The sequence below is a fragment of the Pan troglodytes genome, chromosome 5, assembly GCF_028858775.2.
Source record: "Pan troglodytes isolate AG18354 chromosome 5, NHGRI_mPanTro3-v2.0_pri, whole genome shotgun sequence".
Taxonomy (NCBI): Eukaryota; Metazoa; Chordata; class Mammalia; order Primates; family Hominidae; genus Pan; species Pan troglodytes.
In genome coordinates this window covers 32,642,113-32,663,933 of record NC_072403.2, presented here as the reverse complement: position 1 = coordinate 32,663,933, position 21,821 = coordinate 32,642,113, and the positions used below count along the sequence as shown (strand labels likewise).

The 21,821-nt window shown below is 39.0% G+C and overlaps 1 long non-coding RNA gene and 2 other non-coding genes across 3 annotated transcripts; all 3 read right to left on the bottom strand.

Moving 5' to 3' along the window:
* Positions 1-11,959: 11,959 nt before the first annotated feature.
* Positions 11,960-17,156, bottom strand: LOC129144227 (uncharacterized). The gene is made up of 2 exons (XR_008548443.2): positions 15,462-17,156; positions 11,960-12,682 (listed from the first exon to the last, which is right to left on the bottom strand). It is a non-coding gene; the product is annotated as an uncharacterized LOC129144227 (long non-coding RNA).
* Positions 12,472-12,544, bottom strand: TRNAA-AGC (transfer RNA alanine (anticodon AGC)). Its single transcript has one exon. It is a non-coding gene; the product is annotated as a tRNA-Ala (tRNA).
* Positions 17,157-17,236: 80 nt separating the features above from the next.
* TRNAA-AGC (transfer RNA alanine (anticodon AGC)) lies at positions 17,237-17,309 on the bottom strand. The gene has a single exon. It is a non-coding gene; the product is annotated as a tRNA-Ala (tRNA).
* Positions 17,310-21,821: the final 4,512 nt, after the last annotated feature.

Sequence of the window (21,821 nt, the reverse complement as noted above, 5' to 3'; positions counted from 1 at the left end):
TTACATCATATAGAACTCACATATTCACATCACATAAGAAAACAGCAAAAATCACAAAAGTATTACAGACAAGAACCATGGGGATTAAAAGATCAGCTTGTAGTAAAGGGATGAATATGAACCTTGAAGGATGCAGATGAGGACGAATGCACATGAGTTTGAAGGAACAGGCATAGATGTAGGAATTCCTGTGTGAGGAAACATGCCTGTTCACTTGGGATGTGTAGTGCACAAGTGCATGTGTGCCTGCTTGTGTGTGTGCCTGTTTATAAAATGAAAGGAACTAGTGATTGAAATGCCTGTGCACATGGAGATAATGATTGGGAAAACATTGAGACTTAAGAACCCTTGAAAAAATTCCAGACAGCTTACATAACCAAATTAACATTTAAGAAAAAGGTGTTTAGTGTTGAATGTCAAAGAGCTTGGGAACAGGAAGACTGTAATTGAAGAGAAATGGAAAGAAGTTATAAATAGATTAAAGAATTGAGGTTTATTCACATTTATTCCGTCAGCTTCTGAAGTGAACAGCATGAGTTTTTCCGTAGCTCCAGTGCCCATTATACTTTGTGGTGCAGACTACGTCCTCCATAAACGTGGTAGAATGGGCAAGAGAAACACGAGTGAAAGGTAAGAAAAACATTCTGGAGAGGCTGTGCAGGAAAGATCTATGGTATTTGTCAAGATATTGGTGTAAACATTTGAGGGAGAAGTCTTGACACTGTGGCACACAAGAGATCCTGAATTAATGTCTGATGAATGGAACAATAAATCTAGACATTTCTAAGTATTTGTCAAATGAATAGAAGGATGAACAGATGAGCTGGTGTGGAGAAAAACAGATGATGAGACTATGTGCTACAGAATGAACAAGAGTTTGTGTTTTCTTATTGTGGTAAAATATACTTAACCCATTTTACATTTAAAATTCTAAGTGTTCAATTTAGTGGCATTAAGTACATTTACAATGTGAGCAACTATCACCACTACCCATTTCCAGAAGTTTCTCAGCATCCCAAACAGCAACTCTGTACCCATTAAACAATAACTCCACATTTCCCTCTCCCCAACAACCTCTATTCTTTCTGTCTACATGAATTTGCCTATTCAAGATATCTAAAGTAGAATCACAGAACATGTTTTTAAATTGGGAAAAAATAAGCTTTCTGTATTTGGTTTTGCTCCTTACAGCTACATATTCGCAACTCAGGGGTGCACTCGGTGAGTTGACAAACCACTTGTGGGTTTGCTTTCCACACTCTCAGCAGGACTTTCCGGTGACTTGGAACTCCACTTTACAGCGCCCTGACCAGAAAGAAAGCTGGGGTTTTACTCATCCTGCTCTGCCCTGCATTTTCCAGAGCTGTGCTGCATTTTGGCATTTTGGGTCAAGCTGCAGGAAGGAGAGAAAAGGAACAATTGGGTATATCCCACCCTCTTGGGATCTCTTCTTTCCTCTGAATAAAGAGAAAACAACTTAGAAAATGGGTACTGTCCACTGAACGTTTTAGGGGCTATTATTAGCACTGTTTCTTTATGCCCATAGGTCTTTTACCAGTGAAGCATTCAAGATGGCTGGTACTTCCTCGTTTTCTTCGACAGGTGACTAATGAAGCCGTTCTCCACGTTGTACTGTATGGACATGCGGCCCCAAGTGACAACATCGATCCCACTACCTCTCACATGCTAAGCGAGTACTCTACCACTTGAGCTCATTCGTCGCCTACCGCAAGACTTTCTGCCCTTTCCTTTATTCAGGAGTAGATGTGCGCGACTACCCACCATTTCTTGCGTCTCGGAACAAAGGAAATGTCTCGATTATTAATGGGGAACCAGGACTCGACCTAAGGCGAGTCTACTCAAAAATGGCCAAGGGCAAGGGCATGATGGCTATTCCTCTGCGAGGGAGAGGGGAAAACGTAACCAGGAGAAAGTGGACACTGGAAAAGTCTGGTGCTGTAAGATTTCACGTTCCAGATTTTCAGGGAGAGAAGCGAGCACGTCCCAGCTGGGGAGCGCCCGCCCAGAGCGGCCTGCTAATTTGGCACAGCTATCCCAGGATGACGATCTTTCTTTTAAAAGAGGCGGGATTATCACTTGTTCCTTGCAGCTCTGGACTCCCGGGAAGAAGCGGCCACTCCCGGTCAGATTCTGGGAGACCAGAGAAACCTGTTTTTTCCGTTGAGTTTCAAATAGAGGACCTTCCATGTGTTAGGCCAGCGTGGTAACGACTACACCATAGAAACCCTTTGCATCACAGGCTTTTTATATTTTGAGATGAGCATTAAATACTCGTTTTTACAATTTTTTTGGTTGACAAATACAAAATGTATATATTTATGATGTACAGCATGATGTTTTCATATATGTATACATTGTGGAATGGTTAACTCGAGCTAATTAACGTATCTATTACTTAGTGTGTGTGTGTGATGGGAACACTTAAATCTACTCTTTTAGCAATTATAAAGTACAGAATACACTTATTATTAACTGTAGTCACCATACGGCAGAGTAGATCTGACCTTATTCCTCCTGTTTAACTGAAATTTTGTGTCCTTTGACAAACATCTCTCTAATTCCATTCCTACCTCCCATCTCCTCCCCTAGCCCCTGGTAACTACCATTCTACTCTCTGCTTTGATGAGTTTGACTTTTTTAGAGTTCACATTTAAGTGAGATCGTGCAGTATTTGTCTTTCTGCGCCTGGCTTATTTCACTTAACACAATGCCCTCCAGGTTCATCGACATCGAAAATGACAGGATTTCTGTTTTTTTAAAGACTGAATAGTATTTCATTGTGCAGTTGTAATATTTTCTTTATACATTCATCTGCTGATAGACGCTTAGGTTGATTCAGCTACTTTAGTAGTAATTCTGCAATGAACATGAGAGTGCAGATATCTCTTCAATAGCCCGATTTTTGAACATATACCCGGAAGTGGGATTGCTGGATCATATGATAGTGCTCTTTTTAGTTTTTTGAGGAACTGCTGTACAAAACAGCTGCACTAATTTACATTCCTACCAACAACGTACAAGGATCCTCTTTTCTCCACATTCTTGCCAACACCTGTTATCTTTTGCCTTTTTGATAGCAGTCATTTTAACAGGTGTGGTTTTGATTTGCATGTGCCTGATGATAAATGACATTAAGCAAGTTTTCATATGCCTGTTGGCAATGTGTCTTCTTTTGAGAAATGTCTATTAAGGTCCTTTCTCCATGTTTTAATTGGGTTATTTGTTTTCTTGCTATTGAGTTGAGTTCCTGATGTATTTTTTATATCAACCACTTACAGAAGTATGGTTTGCAAATATTTTCTCCCAATCTATCGGTTGTCTCTTCACTGTTGATTTTTTTTTTTTGGGGGGGGGGAGCTGTGCAGAAGTTCTTTAGTTTCATGTAATCTTATTTATCTATTTTTGTCTTTTTGCTTTTGGGGGGGGTTCATATCCAAAAAATCATTGCACAGACCAATGTTATGGAGCATTCCCCATATGTTTTCTTCTAGAAGTTTTAGAGTCTCACATCTTATGTTTGTCTTCAATCAATTTTTAGTTGATTTTTGTATATGGTATGAGATAAGGGCCTCCTATCATTTTTCTGCATGTAGATATCCAGTTGTCCCAACACCATTTATTGAAGAGACTATCCTTTCCTCATTATGTGTCTAGGCACGTCTGTCAAAAATTAATTGACTATAAATGTGTGGATTTATTTCTGCCCTCTCTATTCTGTTCCACTGGTTTATATGTCTGTTTTTCCACCAGTACTATGCTGTTTTGATTGCTATACATTTGTAGAATATTTTTAAAGTCAGGTAGTATGATGCCTCCAGTTTTGTTTTTGCTCAAGATTGCTTTGGCTATTTGGGGCCTTTTGTGCTTCCATATGAATTTTAAGGGTTTTTTTTTCCTATTTCTGTGAAAAATGTCATTGGGATTTTGATAGAGATTGCGCTGAATCTGTAGATCACTTTGGGGGGGTATGGACATTTTAATAATATTAATTCTTCCAATCTATAAACACAGGATATCTTTCCATTTGTGTCTTCCTCAATTTCTTTCATCAGTGTTTAATAGTTTTCAGTATACAGACCTTTCACCTCCTTGGTTAAGTTTATTTCTAAGTATTTTTTGTAGCTATTGTAAATGGGATCTTTACAATTTTTTATTTTGGTTAGGTTGCCATTAGTGTATAGAAATGCTAGCTTTTGTATGTTGATTTTTGTATGTTGTTTTGTATTCTGCAACTGTACTGAAATTGTTTTTTATTTCTAACAGTTTTGATTTTTGGTGAGTTTTTTAGGGTTTTCTATATATAGGATTGTGTCATCTACAAACAGGGACAATTTAACTTCTTCCTTTCTAATTTGGATGTCTTTTATTTCTTTCTCTTGCCTAATTGCTCTGGCTAGGACTTCCAGTACTATGTTAAATAGAAGTGGCAAGAGTGGATATCCTTGTCTTATTCCTGATCTTAAAAGGAAAGCTTTCAATTTTTTTCCCCACTGAGTATGATGTTAGATGTGGGTTTGTCCTATAAAGGCCTCTATTGTGTTAAGGTACATTCCTTCTATACCTAATTTTTGAGAGTTTTTAATCATGAAGGAATGTTAAATTTTGTCAAATGCTTTCTCTGCATCTATTGAGATGATGAGATGGTTTTTGTCTTTCATTCTGTTAATACGGTGGATCACACATTTACAGATTTGTATAAGTTGAACCATCTTTGTATCCCTGTGATAAATCCTGCTTGATCATGGTAAATAATTGTTTAAATGTGCTGTTGAATTCAATTTGCTAGTATTTTGTTGAGTATATTTGCATACATGTTCATCAGGGATATTGGTTTGTAATTTTTTTTTCTTTGTAGTGCTCTCCTCAGGCAATGGGTTCATGGTAATGCTGGCCTTGTAAAATGTGTTTGGGAGTATTTCCTCTACTTCAGTTTTTTGAAAGAGATCGAGAAGAACTGGTATTGCCTCTTTAAATGTTTCATCAAATTCAGCAGTGAAGTTGTCAGGTCCTAGGCTTTTCTCTGATGGTAGATTTATCACTGATTTAATCTCCTTACTTGTTTTTGCTCTGTTCAGAGTCTCTGATTCTGTCTTGCAAGTTGCATGTGTCTAGGAATTTATCCTGTTTTTAGGTTATCCAATTTGTTGGCATATAATTGTTCGTAGTAGTTTTTAAATAATCCTTTGTATTTCTGTGGTAACAGTTGTTACCTCTTCAATTCATTTCTGATTACATTTCTGATTTTGAGTCTTTGCATTTTTTTTCTTAATCAGTCTAGCTAAAGGTTTGTAAATTTTATTTACCTTTAAAAAAAATTCTTAGTTTGGTTGATCTCTTTATTTTTTCTATCTTCTGTTTACTTCTTCTGATCTTTATCATTTCCGTCTTCCTACTAACTTTGTAACTAGCTTAGTTGATTGTTTTTCCAGTCCTTGAGGTGTAATGGATGCTAGGTAGTCTATTTGTGATCTTTCATCTTTTTTGATGAAAACTCTCTTAGAACTGCTCTTGTATCCTGTAAATTTTGGTATATTGTATTTCCATTTTCATTTGTCCCAAAGTAATTTTTCAATTTCCCTTATGATTTCTTCTTTGACCCATTGGTTGTTCAGGAGCATGTTGTTTAATTTCCACATAGTTGTGAATTTTCAAAAATTCCTCCTGTTGTTGATTTCTTGTTTCATGCCATTGTGGCCAGAAAGGATACTTGATATGATTTCAGTCTTCTCAAATTTGTTAAGACTCATGTTGTGGCCTTATATATGGCCTGTCCTGGAGAGTGTTTCATGTGCACCTGACCAGAATGTGTATTCTGGCTAGGACTTCCAGCACCATGTTAAATAGAAGTGACATTCTACTGTTGTTGGGTGGAATATTCTGTATATGTCTGTTAGGTCCATTTAGTCTAACGTATATATCAAGTCCAATATTTTCTATTGATTTTCTCTCTGGATGATCTGTTCATAGTTGAAAGTGGGGGACTGAAGTCCCCTCATATTATTCTATTGCAGTCTATCTCTTTCTTCAGATCTATGAATATTTGCTTTCTATATTTAGGTGCTCCAATGTTGGGTGCATATAAATTGATAATTGTTATATCCTGTTGATGAATCGACCTTTTTATCGTAATATAAAGACCCCTTTCTCTCTTTTCACAATTTTTGACTTTGTCTACTTTATCTGATATAAGTATATCTGCTCTCTTTTCATTTCCATTTGCACAGAATGTCTTTTCCCATCTCTTCACTTTCAATCTGTGTGTCCTTAAAGGTGAGATGAATTTCTTGTAGGCAGCATATAGTTGGGTCTTTTTTGGGATATATTTTTAAAAATCCAGTTAGCCATTCTATATCTTTATATTGAAGAATTTAATCCATTTACATGACGGCAATTATTGGCAGTTAAGGACGTAGTATTGACATTTTGTTAAGTATTTTCTGGTTGTTTTTTAGGGTTTTTGTTCCTTTCTTCCTCTCTTGCTGTTTTGATTGGTGATTCAATTATTTTCTGTGGTAGTATGCTGTTATTTGTTTCTCTTTATCTTTTGTGGATTTACTATAGGTTTTTGTCTCGTGGTTATCGTGAGGTTTACCTAAAACATTTTATAATTATATAATTATAACCGGCTATTTTAAACTTATAACAACTTAAATTTCAATCCCTGTTTATGTATTTCATATGTAGTCACATAACCATACCATATAAGTGAATAGCAAAAAACCAGAAATGTATTACAGAAAGGTGGCAAGGGGCAAGGCCATATTAAAGAGAAGAAATAAAAATAGATATAGCTGAGAAATGAAGATGAAGATGGCACACAGGACAGAAAGAACAGTGATGGTATAGAAATCTTTTAGTGTGTATGTGGGACATACCTATTTAATTGGTGGGGGTGTGTGTGTATGTTTGTAAAATGCGTATTGATGGAAATAGTGTTGGGAAAGCCTAGACATTTGCAGATATATTGAGGAGAGGATTAACTCCAGGCGGGTGGCTTATGTAATCGAAGTAACATTTTAGGAAGAGGATTTTAGTTGTGAATTTTAAAGAGGTTGGAATTGGAGAGAAAGCGAAATAAATTATTTTAAAAATTAAGGATCCAGGTTCATCCTCATTTATTCTGTCAGGTCCTGAGGTCAACAGCATGAGTCTTTCTTCATCATCAGCGCCTAATTCAAAATACACTCTAAATAAATGTTGTAGAATGGATGAAGGAACAGACAAATGAGAAAAGAATATTCCGGAGAGGTTGTATAAGAAGGCTCTACAGTATCTATAAAAACCCTAAGTATAAAGATTTGAGGGAGGAGAAGTCAAGGGCAATTGGGAGTTTTGAACCTGGGTGGCAGACACAAAAGAGATTCTGAATTAATGTCTGATAAATAGAAGAACTATTCCACTTATTCAGAGGTTCAAATGTAGATAGTAATGGATGTTCGGGTTTTTGGTTCTTTCTTCATTGGGCATGTACAGGTTGGGCTTGGCAATTATTTCACTAACACTCCAAGTAAAGGACTGTAAAAGGTAAAGAAAACCAAGAGAATGCAGGCTGCATTACAGAGGGTTGGAGCAGACATCCATTACCCATACTCTGGGCCCAAAATAAGGTTATTTTAGTGGTGATGGGAAGAGCTTTTTGCTAATTGAGACTGAGATTTATGTGGAGATTTAGCCTCAAAAATAAGAAAGGCTGATATCTGACACTGGAGATGACAGACAGAGAGAAAGCCAGAGTCAGGGAATGAAACATTTGGCATAAACTAAATCCTTAGAAAAAAGTCTCACAGGCAGATCAGGAATAGGGTGTATGTGGCAGCAGGCAGTTAACTGTGGTTATTTCCATCTGCCTTGGGCCTCACCTTTGCAGTACTCTGTCTACTGTTTAATGTAATAACATCCAGGGAAAATTCCTCTGGATAACCTACTAAATTACAAACAGAAGAAATGAGGACATTTTTCAAGGTCACACATGAAACCTGGTAGATTTTTTTTCTGTAAGTGCTCAGTGAGCTGGAGATTGACCTAATCATGCAATAAATGCTCAGCAGAAAATGCTGTAAAGCAATTCCTTCCTCATCAGTCCTCAGAATCTGGTGAGGGTGAGCTAGAAGGGAAGGGCAGGAAGGTCATGATCCACACTGAGCTGAGCAGTGGGACTGTCTCTGCATTTCACCTCAGGAAAAGTCTGCTTCACTTTGAGCCTATGCCTTAGAGACACCAAGGAACTGGAAATGGAGTTTCCTTGATTGCTTGGGACTTTGGTGTGCAGTCTCGAGGCTTGAGAAAAAAGAACATTTTCATATTTGGCTCTGCCGTCAGTCTGGTAAGTGGGGTACTCTATTGGCTCGTCTTCTGGCTGCCCGCAGAGGCCCAGACCCCAGCTGTCAGCCTCTGAACTCCGCCACTTTTGCTCCAGACCCAGAACAGTGGACTCATTTTCAACACTGAGGCCACAACTCAAATGTCACTGTCTCAGAGAGCCCTTCTTTGACCTCTCCAGCTGAATCCATGTCCTGTCTCTCTCTCCATCTTTTAAATAAAATTTTTAATAAATTGGAAAACATATTAAATTATTGTTTTATTTTCTATCTCTCCCCTAGAATATAAGCTTCTTGAAAAGCTGACAATCTAGATCCCCCAGTTTATACCCAGTGTCTACAGTTATGATGATACTTTTCTCATATTTTCCTGTTCAGAAATCAGTGACATGCAGAGAGAAAGCTTTCTTCTGTGTGTTTTCTTTCACAGGGTAAGTTCAAAAAGAATTCTTAAACCAAGATAAGATGGCAAGCTGTGAGCCTTTCTGGTTTTCTGGAATGAGCAAGATAATTAGCCACAGGTGAAAACAAGCAAGATTCGTCTACCCATGAAGATTTTGCAAAGTTATTTCTACTTTGTAATCATGAAGTATGCCCTTTTGAGCTCTTACTGGTTTGATGAAAAGGCAATTGGCATGACAAATTTGTAATAAATAGAAGTCATCAGCTTTTCCCAGTGGCCTGTCATGATCCTATAGTGGTTAGTATTCTGCACTGTGGCTGCAACATCTGTGGGAATCTGAATATGACAGTCTGAAGTCTGCTGCTTTTTTAATTAATCCCAGAAACTAATTCTAAGGCTTTAATGCGGAGCTAGGTTTTGTGTTATTTAGAAGATATATAAAGAAAACCTTCTTTGACTCCTTTCTAGGCACTGATTATCAAACCAGACAAGAATGAGAAAGCATGAATTTTGACAATCCATTATCCTTCAGCTTCCCTTTTCTTTCCATCTCCACTCAAGGTGGTATCCACAGTTACATTTAAAAATGAGGAGCTATCCAGATGCCTTGCTCAAAGGTATTTGCAAAGTCTCAGAAGAATAAAACAACAGGTTTTGAAGGTGAATTAACAATGATTTTGTTTTCTGAGAGTGTGCATAGGATTGAATTCCAGGAGTAAAGCTGCGAGGGAGGCCAGCTTTTTATGAAGGGCTTTGAATGTCAGGATAAAATGTTTAAGCACTGTAAGCAAAGTTTGCTGGTAAATGAATTTAGGAGAGACTGTAACTGAATTTGCATTTCAGTACCATTCCAATAGGGCACAGAGTTGAGAATTGAGTGCAAAGATCATGAGGAAGGTCAGGGTATCACCATAATGGTCTAGGCAGAGAAAGTATACATCTTTAATAGGGCAAGACAACGGAGTTAGACACCTTCATTCATTCAACAAATCTTTATGTGGGGGCATATGGCATGCCCCTAGGCTCTGGGGATGCTGAGTGCCTGTCTGAGGATTCAGCCACTGAATGGTTGCTAGATGGCATTGACCCATGGGTCACGAGTATGAGGCGCTTTAAAAATTTAATCTCATGTGGAATTACATGGGGAGATTCCAAGGAACCACTTGCGCTGGTGCGTCCGCGGCCGTCGCGAGGCGTCCGTCCTTCCCCGAGGGCGAGCGCCGGGCAGGCAGGGACTCGCCACCCGCAGCCCTGGAGCCGGGCCGTGAGCGCCTGCGCGGCGCTGGGTCGCTGTCCAGGAGATGTCTGCGCGGGAGACCCAGCTAAGCCTTGTGCGGCTACCTCCTCCTGGCTGATCCCAACCCGGTCCCCCGGCCACTCGATAGAAACACGATTCACATCGTCCCCGTTCCTGAGTGAAGGTCTCGTCTCCCGCGACCTGCTTCGCCTCGCTCGTGATGATTTCCTACACTTGACTAGGGTTCCCGGTGCATTCGGCCCTCCCTCCTTAAGCTTCTGTCCTCTATCCGTTATGAAATCGTGTAACTTGTTTGGTGTGAACTGAGACAGCTGAACTTCGGAAGAAATTAGGCAGGATTCCCTGAAAAATGTGTGTGTGTGTGTGTGTGTGTGTGTGTGTGTGTGTGTGTGTGATTTTATATATATATATAACTGCTCCTTGCGGAGCAGGGCTAATCAGGTAGCGTGCCCAGAGTAATCAAAATTTTTGTTAATTCTCAGGAGGGAGCATTAAAACGAAGAGCCGAAAGTTCTAAAACGGGGGACTTTTCACTCGAAATGGGCTGATGCAGAAGATACCATTAGTCAATTTGTACCAGATTCTTGATTTATTCCCTTGTAAATCTTTTCCAGCCTTCTTCACCTTCCTCCACCCAATCTTTCTCAGGTGTGTTATGATCCAACAAGAGTAATAATGCAAGTTTTATGAAGATCTCCTTATAAAGGAAAGGTTTCGGAAATACTGCTTTCTGTTTACTTTTTGATATGTGGATGATAAACAACACCCCATCTTTCCAGAACACAAGGAGGGGGCGACTTCAAGCTAGCAGTTGAATCAGGAATCTTCTGATACATTATGCTTTGCATCATTGGCTCTGCTTAAGTCAACATGGTTTTTCAAAAAAATTGTTTTGTGTTAAATTTTACTTGTAAAACTTTCTACCAAATAAAGATGTGCAGATTAAATAAAATTTCTAAATGTGGTTGATAGCACTTGGCCTCCCTGCCATTTGTCTGCTCTCAGCTTTCCAGCTGAAAAAAATGAAAAGATTCATGGTCTTCTTGAAGTGTCATTAGTTCAATTTCCTGCCAGCCTCGGGTCCTTGACCTCAGTGGTGAGGAACGTGAAAGCAGCAGATGATGGAGATTTTAGGATTTTGTTGCTTGAAAAGGAAACCAGGTGTCAGGGACCGGTATGAACAAATGAAATAACAGAAACACTGGCAAATCCTATCAGGCTACTCATTCTCAAGAGTAGTGTTCCTTTCTGTACTTTTAGTGTACAGAGTATTCATCTCAATTGTGACTTTTATCAGAATTATCAACAGCTGTTTGCTCAACTGTCTTCCCTACTCCATTGTAATATTCCTTGAGGGCAGCACATTCAGTGTCTACAAAAACTAATTTTACCTTAAAATTCTGCACACATGCATGTAGGGTTGAGTGAGAAAAAATGCTTGCAAGAATCAGGAAAAAGTTTTAACTTGTAAAACAGGTAGGCTCACAGGTGTATGATCCTATGCTATTCCAACCCATATGTTTAAATGAAAAAACAGAGGACTGCTATATACAAAAGTGGTTTTCTGGGTTCTTGGATATAATAACTTTGCGGCTCACAATGGCTCTTTTATCCTTAAGGCAGGAGAGAGTTGGGGCTGGGCATGTGTCAATTAAATCTAAAGCCACTGACAGACCATAGGGCTAGGCTGGAGCCAGTGGCTGAGAAGTTGGCCTCCTAAGTGAGGAGAATGTCTAATTTGCTGACAGGAAAGCAAAAGCTCAGTGAACCAAGTGCACGCCAGACAGACATTTTTCATACCTTTTATATGGCTGGTTTGAGTTAATGCCAGTGATCAGGATTTAGAACACAAAACCCACCAAACTTCTTTATGAAATATTTAGCACAAAGATCTCTACATTACTAGAAAAAACTCAGGAAACTCTTAGCAATAGCTCCACAACATTAAAAACACTCAACTGGCTTTTAAAAAGTAAATTTATTACCACACATAATAAGTCCAGAGAGTAGAGAGATTCCATCATGTCATCAAGACCCATGATAAATCTTTAAATATTTTGATTTTTTTGAACTTTACACTCTGTCACTCTCAACATATGGGTCTCATACTTTGGCTGGTTCCTCTGCAGTGCCTCAAACTCTGTCCCCTGAGCAGAAAGCCGGGGCTGTATTTACCCAAGTGGCTCTGCCCTGCACTTTTCATAATTGTCTCACATTTAGGACAAAGCTGCAGGTAGAAACAGGGAGAAAAGAGCAGTTGTATATGTCCCTTGGTTTCACAGCTCCTCAAAGAAACAGAGAATTAATTACATGGTAGATCTACACTATACTGAATGCCAGGAGGGAGCCATCACCAGCCCTGTATTGTTGCTGTTCCTATGTCTTGAACCAAAGCAGCATCCTGTTCTCAGACACTAACTTGGGTTTGGAGACCTGAGTGTTTGGAGACACGATGTCTAAATAATAAAGCTTGGAGAATGTGGGCATCGATCCCACTACCTCTTGCATGCTAAGCAAGCGCTCTACCACTTGAGCTAATTCCCCACGTCAGGGGAGCATTATTTATTGTTAGCGGGTGGCCTGGAACACAGGTGATTTCAGGGCCTTCAGCAGGAAAGCAGGGCTCTAAGAGCAGATCTTCTCATTGATGGGCCAGGGCAAACAGCAGTGGCTACTCATTCTCTGCAAAGAAGGAGGAGAAAAGGGAACAAGGAGAAAGTCACAACAGGAAAACTTCACGCTGCCAAAATGTCAAGTTTAGAGTATTCCGGGACAGAAAAGGGCACGTCCCAGCAAAGGAGGACCTGCCTAGACCTGCCCAGGTAAAGCATCACAGATTTTTAAAAAATGATTAAATACTTAAAAATGATTAAATGATTTTGTGTGTGTGTGTGTGTGTGTGTGTGTGTGTGTGTGTTTATAAAAGTGGGACCAGAAACAATTGTAACTGTCTTGCTGCTTTTTTTCCTCTTGTGGCCCAGTCATCTAGCTTTTCCCTTCTTCAGAGATCTTAGTCACTCTTCTTTTCCGCAGTCTCCTTTGTTGATAAGAAACAGAGGCGGTGCTCAATTCATGATAGTTCACTGAGTGACCAACTGAATGAAGGAAGGAAGAAATAGCCTTCGAAGGTGTCTCCCGTTCATACTACTCTTACTGTGTATCTACACTTGCATCTCTATGACTGGAGACATTCACTCAACAAAAAACATAAACTGAACTTATAATCATATCCTCCCTGTTTTTTCCCCAATTTTTTGTGCCATGAATTATACTAGGAGACTTAGGGAGTTTACTTGATGTAGTCTGACTGAATTTTGCCAAAAAAACTATGTCTTAGTCTGCACTTTATGCACTTTTTAGAAGTAATAGAGGCTCAGATAAGTTAAGTGTTCCTAAGGTGCCAAAGCTGCTAAGTGGGAAAGCCTGAACTAAGAAGCAGATATTTTTAGATTTTAAATGTGATTTTTTCCCTCTGTACCAGCTCAGTTATTCTGCCTGTTCTTTTGCACTTTAGCCCATTCATTCATACAACTAATATCTAATTCCAAACCTCTTCCTTACTTACTTTTTGGGCTTAACGTTTTTTTTTTTTTCGACAGAGTGTCACTCTGTCGCCCAGGCTGCAGTGCAATGGTAAGATCTTGGCTCACTGCAACCTCTGCCTCCCGGGTTCTAGTAATTCTCCTGTCTCAGCCTCCAGAGTAGCTGGGACTACAGGTGCCTGCCACCACGCTTGGCTAATTTTTGTATTTTTAGTAGAGACGGGGTTTCACCATGTTGGCCAGGCTGGTCTCAACCTCCTGACGTCACGTGATCAGCCTACCTTGGCCTTCCAAAGTGCTGGGATTACAGGCATGAGCCACCCCTCCTGGCCTGGGTTTAACTATTTTATTTTATGACAGGGTCTCACTTTGTTGTCCAGGTACCGGTGCGTTCTCTGTTCACTGCAACCTCCACCTCCTGAGTTCAAGCGATCCTCCCACCTCAGCCTCCTGAGTAGCTGGAACTACAGATGCATACCACCACACCCGGCTAATTTTTGTTTTTTTTTGTAGAGACAGGTTTTCACTGTGTTGCCCAGGCTGGTCTCAAACTCCTGGCGTCAAGGGATCTGCCCACCTCGGCCTCCCAAAGTGCTGGGATTACAGAAATGAGCCACCACGTCTGGCCTTGGGCTTACCTTTCAAGTCAACTTTGATTCATTGTCTTCCTTGAAACACCACATTCAGCGATTAGTCAAATAATGAACATTGTTCTTGCACAACTCTTTTGAATCTATCAATTACTTTCTACTCATTTAGTACATATTCACTGGGGAGATGCTCTGTGCCAGACACTCTAGTAAGATCAGGTAATTCAGAGGAAGTACAGACACCCCAGACCTCAAACGAAGACAAGATAAATATGGACAAGGGAAGATCCACCTCCAGATTCACCATTTTCAGTCTTTCTGTCATTTCCAGCTAAATAACACCTTCAAAAATGTTTCAAAATAACTAAGTCACTATTTCAAACTCTTTCAATGTTAGCACCCTTCTATATGCTGGACTACTCTTAATTTTCTCATTATAACATGATCTTGCTTTTCTTTTAATTTTTGTCTTTGCTTTCTACCTGAATTTTTATTTTGCATTATGAAATTGATAGGTCCATTACTGGATGGCATGGTTCAATTCTCCAGTATGTCTGTTGATTTGTGTTCTACTAAATCTTCCAATTGCTGAGAGAGGAGTGTTAATGACTGCAACTATAACTGGATTTTTCTATTTTTACTTGGCGTATCCAATTTTGTTTATGAGTTTTGAAGCTCTGTGTCCTCATATACATTTGGGACAATATTCTCCTGAAAAATTGACAATCATAATTATTTAGGAGGCCTCATTATTCCTGAAAAGTTTCTCTGCTTTCAAATCTACTTTGTCTGATTTTATATATATACACCACAGCTGTCTTTGATTAGTGCTTGCATGAGGTATCTTTTCCCACTCTTTTCTTTCAATCTGCTCTATAACTTTTATTCTTATTTATAAGTGTATTGCAGGTGGCTTTCTTTAGTCAGCATATTTATTTTTAACACATTCTGATGATCTCTAGTTTTTACTTAATGCATTTAGATAATTTACATATAATGTTATTATAGATAAGTTTTTAGATAGATCTATTATTTAATAATTTATTAACCTTTTTTCCCTTTGTTTTAATTCTTCTATGTTCCTCTGTCTATCTTGTTTTGGTTTATTTCAATCTGGTTGGTAAGTGGTCTAGGGATTACCATATACATATATAACTTTTCACAGTATACTTAGAATCAATATTTTACCATTCAAGTTGAATATAGAAACTTCATCAAGAGTTAGTCCCATTACATTTACCCTTTTATCTTATGTATGTAGTACATCTAGATACAATGACAACTGCATCAGATAAAGTTACAATTTTTGCTTTCAACCATCAAACATACCTTAAGGAACTCAAGAGAAGAATAATAGTCTGTTATGTCTACCCAGACATTTTCTATTTCTGCTTTTGTTCCTTCATTGATGATGTTCTAAGTTTCCTTCTGGTATCACTTTTCTCATCTCAAACCTTTGCTAATTCTTTTCCAGCAGTTTTGCTAGGACTGAGAATGTATTTATTTACCTTCCAATGAGAATGTATTTATTTGCCTTTATGTCTGGAAGATACTTTTGCTCCACATACCATTCTGGGTTGATAATGTATTTTTCCTTTGGTATTTACTGTATGTTATGACATTTTTTTCTGGCTCCTGGGTTCCCGATGAGAAATCTACAATCATTCATTTGGTATTTTATCTTTCATTTCCCTTTGGCTGCTTTCAAAATTGTTTTGTGTTTTCTTAATTTTCCGCAGTTTGATTATGATATGTCTTGCAATGGGTTTCTTTTGGTTTATCCTGCTTGACATTTACTGAACTTTAAAAATCTGGTTTATATCTTTTGAGAAATTTGATATATTTACAGCCATTAATTCTTCTCAGTTTTATCCCACAAAGACCTCTTTGTCCTCTTACAATAATGTGAATGTTTCCAGATTACAATAATGTGAATGTTGGATTTGTTATTTTTTATTTGTCCCTGAGCCTCTGTTCAGGGACAATAAAATCCTCCTTTCTTTCTATAGGTCAGATTCTGTAGGTATTCTTGTTCCGTTTTCAAGTTCATTGACTTTTTCCTTAGTCTTCTGCATACTGCTATTGAGATCATCCAATTAAGCTTTTTATTTCCCCTAATAGTTTTGGTTAATACTTTTTTTAATTCTTAAGTTTAAATTGGTGTTTACATATTCCAAATATTTGGTGAGACTTTCCAACTTTCCATTCACTTCATGAATGCTATCCCGTAATTCTAGGAGCATTGTTATAATAACTGCTTTAATGTATGTGTCAGATGATTTTGACATATGTGTCCTCTCAATATTGTTATTCGAGGATTCTCTTTGCCATGTGAATTAAGATCTCCCTGGTTTTTCATAATGCTGAATATTTTGGGGCTTGTAACCTGGACTTCTTTGGATTATGTGATGAGACACTGTGTCTTGTTGAAATCTTAAGGATAATATTGCTATTTTTGTTTTTGCAGGCACACAATTGCCTTGTATTTAAGCTCCAAGTACCAACCAGACTTCCATGTGTTGTTGTTTCACAGATAACTCTATTTGAAAGCCTTGACACTGCGGATGAGAGATCTCTGGAGTGTGTGCAACCAGTGGTCAGTGAGGACTGGAAAGTGGACCATTGTTCAGTTCAGTCCTCAGGCTCTTTTTAGGTAAGTTGTTTGGGATTAGAGCCACTTATTCACAGCTGGCAGGTGCGTCCACAAGCTCATGAACAACTTTATGGGTTTGCTTTCTACAGTATCTGTCCAGGCACATTCTAGTTACTTGACACATCCTGGTTTCAGTCCTCTCACCAGAAAGCCGGGGCTGTATTTACCCAGGTGGCTCTGCCCTGCACTTTTCACAGTTGCCTCACATTCAAGCTACAGGCAGAAACAGGGAGAAAAGAGCAATTGTTTATGTCCCTTGGTTTCACAGCTCCTCAAAGAAGCAGAAAATTAATTACACGGTAGATCTACACTATACTGAATGCCAGGAGGGAGCCGTCACCAGCCCTGTATTGTTGCTGCTCCTACATCTTGAACCAAAGCAGCATCCTGTTCTCTGACTTGTGTTTGGAGACCTGAGTGTTTGGAGACCCAGGGTCTAAATAATAAAGTTTGGAGAATGTGGGCATCGATCCCACTACCTCTTGCATGCTAAGCAAGCGCTCTACCACTTGAGCTAATTCCCCCACATCAGGGGAGCTTTATTGATCCTTAGTGGGTGTCCTGGAACACAGGGGATTTCAGGGCCTTCAGCGGGAAAGCAGGGCTCTACTAAGAGCAGATCTTCTCACTGATGGCCCAGGGCAAGGTGCAGTGGCTACTCATTCTCTGCAAAGAAGGAAGAGGAAAGGGAACAAGGACAAAGTCAAAAAGGGAAAACTCACACTGCCAAAATGTCAAGTTTAGGGTATTCCGGGACAGAAAAAGGCACATTCCAGGAAAGGAGGCCCTGCCTAGACCTGCCCATCTAAAGTGTCACTGATTTTTAAAAAATGATTAAATAATTAAAAATGATTAAATGATTTTGTGTGTGTGTGTTTGTTGTGTGTGTGTGTTTATAAAAGTGAGATAGTATTATCACTTGTTCCTTGTAGCTGAGACTCTCTGGGGATTTTGAGATGGTACAGATTTCTGGAAGGCAAAGAGCTCCTGTTGTTTTCATAACTAGGCCCTTTCAGGAATGAAGCCAGCGTGCTGACCACTACCTTAGGAAACCCCTGGAGAGTGCTTCTTTCACTTGCATCTGAGATATAGGTTGCCTCCTTGCTAAGGTGTGTCATGTACAAGTTACATGTCCAACTATATCTCAGAACAACAACAACAAAATTACAGAGCAGAGCCATAAAGAATAAGAGACAAGATCATATCAGAGTGTAAGAATATGTAAAATATTAGAGTGTAAGAATCAAAATTGAGCTATGCAGAGAAGGAGTGGACATATGGTGGAGAAAACTGGGCTGTTTGTAGGAATTCCTGTGTGAAGAAATAAACCTGTTCAATTTAAGTGCTGTGTGTGTGTGTGTGTGTGTGTGAAATACACATGGAGGGAAGCAGTGATTGAAAAGCCTGGCCACTTGGAGATATGTTGGGAGAGTTTTATGAAAACTCCCAAGAGTAATTGAAAAAATCCCAGGCAGAATGCTTAAATAATTAAAGCAACATGTTAGAGAAAGGTGTTTAGTTTTGAATGTCAGAGCTTGAACATGAGAAAATAGAAATTGAAGAGAAAGAGAAAGAAGTCATAAAGATATTAAAGGATTGAGGTTTACCCGCATTTATCGTGTCAGCTCCCGAGGTGGACAGCAGGAGTCTTTCTGCAGCATCAGTGCCCATCACACTTCCTGCTGCAGAATACATCCTCCATAAACACCATAGCATGGATGATGACAGAGGTGAATGAAAAGGAAGAAAAACATTCTGGTGATGTTGTGCAGGAAGGATCTACAGTATTTGTCAAGACATTGGGTGGAGAGATTTGAGGGAGAGGAGACAAAGACACTGGGAAGTCTTGAGCCTAGTGTGGTAGACACAAAAGAGATTCTGAATTAATAGCTGATGAATGAATCCACTCATTTATTTGTATTTGTTATGTGAATGAATGTTACATGAATGACCTGGCGTGGAGAAAACAGATGGTGAGACTATGTGCTAGGGTAAAGCAAGAGCTCAAGTTTTTTTTTTTTTTAATTCAGAAAAAAATCTGCTTTTCATATCTGGTTTTCCTATTTAAAGCTATGTGATTTGAGGAAAATGGTTTAACTCCTCTGAGCTTTAGTGTCATCTACAAAATTTGGATAATGATACTGAGGGAAGCTGAAAAGCTGTATCAACCAACTTATACAAAAAATAATAAACATTCACTTCCATTTCTAATGCATGGTGCTGAAAAAGTCCTTGTATGTGGGATATTGTTCACCTTTAAGGAACCTGCTCTCAAGAGCTGATGAGGGACTTTTTTTAGTGCAGTTCTGTTGTCACTGGCTGTTGGGCTCATTTAGTTGGCACCAACAAATCTCTGTGAACATAAAAATAAAATAAAGATTGTGGAGGAATAGAATACAAACACACAGTAAGGTGAGATTTGCACAACAGAGTATAGTAAAGGATGTGTGCCTGATTCTTTTTGCATTCTCTTTGAATCATTTTTAGCCTTTATTCTAAGTCCCCAATTATTGTCATCCTTCTCCCAACAAGATCGTTTCTCTCCACCGCAGATATTCTGGCCAGGCTCTCTGGTTAACCATCTTGATGTCCTGAGCACTCTGTTTGTACTGAGACTCTGATTTATGTTCAAATGATGCTCTTCCATAGCAAGGCTTCCTGCTTTGCCCAAAGAGCATTCAATTTTTCAAGCAATTTAGGGCTCCTTCCTCACCCAGTATCTATGTGAAACCTTAAAGGGAAGCCTATTCTTTCCAGGAAGATAATCCTGTTGTGGTTTTAACCTCAATCTGTAAATTCGCTGGGGTAACTGGGAAAGAAGTCATAAAGATATTAAAGGACTGAGGTTTATCCACATTTACTGTGTCAGCTCCTGAGGTGAACAGCATGAGTCTTTCTGCAGCTTCAGCCCCCATCACACTTCATAGGGGAAGAAAACATCCTCCATAAACACTGTAGCATGGATAACGGAAGGAAAAGATTCTGGAGAGGTTATGCAGGAAGAATCTACAGTATTTGTCAAGACATTGGGTGGAGAGATTTGAGGGAGAGGAGACAAAGGCACTGGGAAGTCTTGAGCACAGTGTAGCAGACACAGAAGTGATTTTGAATTAGTATCTGATGAATGCAAGAATAAATCCACTCATTTATCTGTATTTGGTAAATGAATGAATGTTACATGAGTGAGCTGGTGTGAAGAAAACAGATGATGAGACTATGTGCTAAGTGAAAGCAAGAGCTCATGATTTTTTCATTTAGAAAGAAATCTGCTTCCCATATCTGGTTTCCCTCTTTAAAGTTATGTGATCTGAGCAAAATGGTTTAACTGCTCCGAGCTTCAGTGTCATCTATAATACTGTGGTAATAATACTTGGGGAAGCTGAGAAACTATATCGACCAACTTACATAAAAATTAATAAACAGTCAGTATAGTTTCTAGCACATAGTGCTGAAAAAGTCCTTGAACGTGGAGTATTGTTCACCTTTAAGGAAAATGTTCTGAAGGTCTAAGGAGAGAGATCAGTGCAGTTTTGTTGCCATTGGCTGATTTGCTCATTTATTTTGTAGCAACAAGCTTCTGTGATGACAAAAACGAAATAAAGTTTAAAAAGTAAAATAGATGGTGGAGAAACACAATAGGGATGTATAGTAAGGTACGATTTTCTAGGCAAAATGGATTTGTACAAAAGAATGTAGTAGTGAAGGATTTGTGCCTGATTCTTGTTGTATTATTTTTGAATCTCATTTAGCCTGTATTCTAATTCCCCAGTTGTTGTAATCCTACCCCCAACAAGATTATTTCTTTGCACCATGAACATTCTGGTCAGATTCTCTGCTTAACCATCTTGACTTCCTGAGCACTCGTGTTTTTACTGAGACCCTGATATATGCCCAAATGATGCCCTTCCATAGGAGGGCTTCTTGCTTTGCCCATAGAGCATTCAATTTTTCAAGCAATTTAGGGCTCTTTCCTCACCCAGGGTCTGTATGAAACCTTAAAGAGAAGCCTGTTCTTTCCAGGAAGAGAATTGCAGTGGGTTCTAACCTCAACCTATAAATCCACTAAGCAAGCTCCTACTGAACACCTATGATGCAAGCTCAATCCAAGAGGCCAGCACTCCACAGGGGGAAGGCAACCGAAGCAGTAGCTAATGCTTACTGAGCAGTTCTTATTGATCAGATCCATCTCTAGGTGCTGTGATCCACCCAAAAATATCCCACAATCCTATTTCCCATGTAAAGAAAGAAGACTGAAAGAAAGGGAAGCTAAATGATAGCTTCAAAGTGACAACTTCCCTGATTCTTCTACTGAAAACTGAATGTGTCACCTCCACACTGCCGAGTCCTTTACTGCCTAATGAGTCCCTCCCAGTAGATATCATCACATGACTTCTTGTTTATTTTTCTTCTTTGCTTCCTGTCTGTTTCTCCCCACTCCTTGCAACTATGACGTAGTATCACAAAGGTGAGAATATCTGTGTTTTATTCACTGTGAATTACTGTACCCAAAACAGTCTCTTAACAAGGTATGCGCTTGAGAAATATTTGTTGGATGATTAAAAGAATAAAAGAGTTCACCCACCCCACCCGATAATTATGTTTGGATGACCTTCAGAGCAGACAATTGGAAGAGAAATTTCCCCTGCTTCCCTTGTCAGCTAGAGAGGTAGACATATGACATAGCTTGTAGTTTCTTGTGTAATTTATATCTCTTCACCACACCTTGTATTCAAACCACTAAGAAGCCAAAAGAAGGAAAAAGAGAAAAAGAAAGAAAGAAAGAAGAAAGGAAGAAAGAAAGAAAGCAAGAAAGAAAGAAAGAGAAAGAAAGGAAGGAAAGCTCATTTTTAAATTTTAAGCTAATATTTGGACTGTCTTGAAATCATTATGTCATAGCATTTGTGTTCCATTATTTATCACACCTATTTCATTTCCCTTAACGGAAAGAGCGGCAAAAGCTGTACCTTGTCTGATGTTCAAACTCAGGACCTTCAGAATACGAGATTGACAGGTGGCCTGCTGCTCTAAGAGAGCAA